Raw genomic sequence first — 5000 nt, 5'->3', positions numbered from 1 at the left:
GTGTGTGTGTGTGTGTGTGTGTGTGTGTGTGTGTGTGTGTGTGTGTGTGTGTGTGTGTTTACTCTCACTGCATGAGGACCTGCGTGTATGAAGGGAGAGATGCATCAGAATTCCAGAGAACCTTTACAAACTGAAGATAATTATAACTTCGTCAGTCTTGGAATCTGAATCATATTTTTCAGGCTAAAGTGTGCCTTACGATCATGCATTAGCTTTAGTTTACAAATAAGAATGAGATAAATAATAATCTGAGAAGAGGGGCTTGGGCCAGAAATTTTGCCGTCTTTAAGCGTCATTCAACTTGTTTTTGTTTTTGAGAAAAGGATAAATCTATATACGTATTAAGGATAAGGGTAAAACGAGCTGCATCAACCTACAAGCTACAATTCTGGAGATTTATTCGCTTTTCGAAATCCTCCTCTCTCTAAAAAAAGGAAAAAGAGAAATAAAACCTCTTCGTTCGTATCCCCTTAAAACCGTTAAAGAGGATCCGACCCTACGAGCCTAAAATCAGTATTAGCCGTGGTCAGTAAAAAGAGTTACATCAACCGTCTAAAATTCTAAAGATTTATTCGTATTTTTCGAAATCCACCCCCTCTTAAAAAACAAGGGGAAAAGGAAAAAAGAGAAATAATCTCTCCGTTCGTATCCCCTTAAAACCGTTAAAGGGGATCCGACCCTACGAGCCTAAAATCAGTATTAGCCGAGGTCAGTGACGCCGGGTTCAATAAGGCCGATGTCCCGAGCTCCACCATGACCCTAAAAAGGAGTATTAATAGATTAGAAACCCCAAAAGACCGCTGGAATCTTAATACAAGGTCTGTTCGTAGGTCAGGGACGAGGAGTAGAAGAAGGAAGTCGCCAAGAAAGGGAGGAGAAGCAGGAGGAGGAAAAAATACTACTACTATTATTACTAATGTTACTACTATAGGTCTAGATTAGTAGTAGTAGATGATTTAATAGTAGTAGTAGGAGGAGAAAAAGAAAAGCAATTAGACAATGATTACCATAATGACGACACAGAAGAACAAGAAAAAATGGTCGAAAAAAAACTCCTACAACTAGCCTATCTCAGGTCTCCCCCCCATCTCTTCCCACCCCCCCACACCCCCACGCAGTACCTCCAAGGACTACCCACAACGAGCCTAGGCCTACGAGAGCGCACCGAGCCAATCTTGCCTTCCGGAGCAGCAGGATCATCGCCGTCATTGACCCAGCCTCTCCCCGTGACCTCGAGCTGACCCAGTCGTAAGCCTACGCGCGTTCGGAGGAGGTGGGGGGTGGGGGGGGGGATGGGGGGGAAGAGTTGGCAGCGCTCGAGGGGGAATCGAGGTTAATATGGGGGTAGGGTGGGGAGGGGGGAGGGGGGCGGGGAGGATGGATGGATGGGGGGGGGGGTTAGGGGAGGAGGAGGAGGGGTCAATGAGGAGGGGGAGGGGGGGAGGAGGAGGTGGGGTGAATGGGGTTGGGTGGGGGAAGGAGGAGGAAGTGTGAATACGGAGGAGGAGGAGGAGTGAATAGAGAAAGGGGAAGAGGAGGTATACATGAAGGGGGTGAAGGGAGAAGGAGAGGGAGAGGGGAAAGGTAGGATAAGAGGAGAGGGGAAGGAGAGGACGAGAGGAATAGAGGAAAGGATTGAAAAAAGGAAAAAAGAGGCGGGTAATAAAGGTGGAAAAGAAGGAGAACAAGGTGAGAAGAAAAGAAGGGAAAAGGGGATAAAAAAAGGAGAAGAAGGGAAAAAATAGGAACGAGGCGACAACGAAAAATAACAGAGATGAAAGACACGAAGGAAAGAAAAAAAAAAGAAAAGAAAAGAAAAAAAATGAAGGACCAGAGACCTATTACGGAAATGAGAAGGATAACGATGCCACGGGATTACGAATAGGGAGATGGAGGTGGCGGAGAGGGAAATGAGATGGATGGATGAGAGAAAAAGGGGAAGGAGACAATGAGAGAGTTGAGACTTATGGTCCGCCCCAGATTACAGGCTGTTGGGTGGCTGAGGGAGGGAGGGAGGGAGGGAGGGAGGGCAGGAGAAAGGGAGGGAGGGAGGGAGAGTGAGAAGTAGGGAGGGAGAGAAGGAAGGAGGGAGGGAGGGAGAGAAGGAGAGTGAGAAGGAGGGAGGGAGAGAAGGGAAGGAGAGATGGAGGGAGGGAGGGAGGGAGAAAGGGAGGGAGAGAAGGAAGGAGGGAAGGAAGGAAGGAAGGAAGGAAGGAGGGAGGGAGGGAGGGAGGGAGGGAGGGAGGGAGAGAGAGTGAGAAGGAGAGAGGGAAGGAGGGAGGGAGGGAGGGAGAGAAGGAAGGAGAAAGGGAGGGAGAGAAGGAAGGAGGGAGGGAGGGAGAGAAGGAAGGAGGGAGGGAGAAAAGGGAAGGAGAGATGGAGGGAGGAAGGGAGGGAGGGTGGAAGGGAGAGATGGAGGGAGGAAGGGAGAGGAAACGAGAGAAGGGTGGAGGGAGGGAGAGAAGGCAAAGAGAGATGGAGGAAGGGGGAGAAAGGGAGGGAGGGAGAGGGAGAAGGAGGGAGAAGGAGAGATGGAGGGAGGAAGGGAGAGAAAAGGAGAGAGGCAAGGAGAGAAGGGTAGAGGGAGGGAGAGAACGAGGGAAGGCGGAAGGGAGAGAAGGAGGGATAAGAGAGAGTGAGAGAGTGAGGATGAAGAAGGGGAAAGGGAAGGAGAGCAAAGAGCAACAATAATGACAATAATAATGATATTAATGACAAAGGTGATGATAGAAATAATAACGGTAATAATAATGATAGTAATGATAATGATAATGATGATAACGGTGATAATGATAATATTAATGATAATGATGATGATGGTGATGATGATAATAATAATAGTAATTATAATTGTAATGATAATGATAATAATAGTAATAACAATGATAATGATGATGGTAATAGTAATGATAACAACAACAACAATGGTAATGATAACGATGATAATAACAATAATAACAATGATAACAATGATGATAATGACAATAGTGATGTTGATAATAATGGAGATAAATGAAGAACGAGAAGGGGGAAAAGGAGGAGGAGGAAGAAGAAGAAGAAGAGGAGAGCAATACGGAGGAGGAGGAGGAGGAGGAGGAAGAGGAAGAGGAGAAGGAGGAAGGGGAAGAGGAGGAGGAGGAGGAAGAGGAAGAGGAAGAGGAGAAGGAGGAAGAGGAAGAGGAGGAGGAAGGGGAAGAGGAGGAGGAGGAGAGCAATAAGGAGGAGGAGGAGGAAGAGAAAGAGGAGAAGGAGGAAGGGGAAGAGGAGGAGGAGGAGAGCAATAAGGAGGAGGAGGAAGAGGAGAAGGAGAAGGAGGAAGGGGAAGAGGAGGAGGAGGAAGGGAAGAGGAGGAGGAAAGAGGAGGAGGGAGAGAAGGAAGAAAGGGAAGAGGAAGAGGAAGAGGAAGAGGAGAAGGAGGAAGGGGAAGAGGAGTAGGAGGAAGAGGAAGAGAAAAAGAAGAAGAATGAAAAGTAGGAGGAAGAAAAAGGAAGATCACGAATAAGAGAAAGAGGAAGAAAATGAGGGAGAAAGTAGGAGAAGAGAAGGAGGGGAGAAAGAATGGAAAGATAATATAATGAACGTAAGAGAGGAATTTCAAGAGTAAATAGTAGAAAAAAAACTGAAAAAGAAATTGGAAAAGAAAGAGGGAGGGAAGAATGATTAAGATGAAGAAATAGAAGAAGAGAAAGTGAATGAAGTGTGATGATGATGATGGTAATGATAATGGTGTTGATGATAGTGATGCTGATGATGGTGATAACAATGATGATGATGTTGATGATAATGATGATGATGATGATGATTATGATGAGGAAGATAGCGATGGTGATGGTGATGATGACGGTGATTCTGATGATGATGGTTATGATGACGCTAATGATGATAATGGTGATAATGGTGATAATGATGATGGTAATGACAGCGATAATGGTAAAGATGATGATAGTGACGATGATGTGGTGAAAGACGTCGATGGTGATGTTGCTGATGATAATGATTATGATTTTCCTGATGATAGTGATAAAGATATGATAAAGATGAAAAAAAGGAAAGCAGGAAAAACGAAGAGGAGCAATAAAGGAAGAAAAGAGAGGAAGAAGAGAGAGAAAGAGAGGAAAGGAGAGGAAAAAGAAGAGAGAGGAAGAAGACGAGAGAGTAAGAAGAAGAGAGGGGAAGAGGGGAAAGGAGAAGAAGAAGAGAGAGAAGAAGAAAGGAAAGGAAGAAGATAGAGGAAGAAGGGAAAGAAGAGGAAGAAGAAGAGAGAGGGAGAGGGGAAAGGATAGGAAGAGGGGACGGGAGAGGCCTAGGAAGGGCAGCCAGACAGAGGGGTCGAGGCGGGGGGGGGGGGGGGGAGAGGCCAATCATCAGAGGGGAAGGTAGCGTCCAGACAGACCCACCGAATGAGGGTTATATTCTGACGTTCTTCCTTTACTTTTTTCTTCTTTCGTCGCCTTTTCTCCTTTTCTGACGTTACGAATTAAGAAAGAATAAAAAATGAAAGAACAATATATCGTAAGAGATAGCGTGTCGTAACATTTCCTTCTGCTATAACTCCAGATATTCTTCTCATGAATACATCTCTCGAAAAGCAATATCTTCTTTCTCTCTCTTTTCCTTCCTCTCCTCTCTCTTCTACTTCCTCTTTCTATTTCTTTCCCTCCTTCCATCTCTCTTCTTCCTCTCCTTTCCTCTCTTCCTCTCTCTTCTTCTTCCTCTCCTTTCCTCTCTTTCTCTCTCTTCTTCTTTCTCTCCTTTCCCCTCTTCCTGTCTCTTCTTCTTCCTCTCCTTTCCCCTCTTCAACGTGTGCCCCTCTCCTCCCCCCATGCCCCTACCCCAACAGCTGATTGGTCTATGCGACATACCGACGTGCCCATCTGCCTCATTCGCTCAGTGCCCGTCGCCATGGCAACTACCCTCGTCGTGAAGCTGAGCTTTGTGGCGTAGAGAGGACAAAGTGTGCTGTGTTTTTGTGCGGTTTTTAGCATTGGTTATAATGTTTA

At 45.9% G+C, this 5000-nt stretch overlaps 1 protein-coding gene across 4 annotated transcripts in view; it reads left to right on the top strand.

The window, feature by feature from the left end:
- The first annotated feature begins 4876 nt into the window (after window positions 1–4876).
- Idua (alpha-L-iduronidase) overlaps window positions 4877–5000 on the top strand; it is a 252229-nt gene continuing 252105 nt past the window's right edge. For 3 of the 4 annotated variants that reach the window (XM_070131245.1, XM_070131244.1, XM_070131243.1), the window contains exon 1: window positions 4877–4956. The gene's annotated coding sequence lies outside the window, so the exon portion shown is untranslated. The remainder of the gene's footprint in view (window positions 4957–5000) is intronic. The other variant, XM_070131242.1, reaches the window with a different exon arrangement.

The sequence above is a fragment of the Penaeus vannamei genome, chromosome 16 (assembly GCF_042767895.1).
Source record: "Penaeus vannamei isolate JL-2024 chromosome 16, ASM4276789v1, whole genome shotgun sequence".
Classification (NCBI taxonomy): domain Eukaryota; kingdom Metazoa; phylum Arthropoda; class Malacostraca; order Decapoda; family Penaeidae; genus Penaeus; species Penaeus vannamei.
Note: the sequence above shows the minus strand (reverse complement) of the source record. Positions and strands in the feature narration are given on the sequence as shown.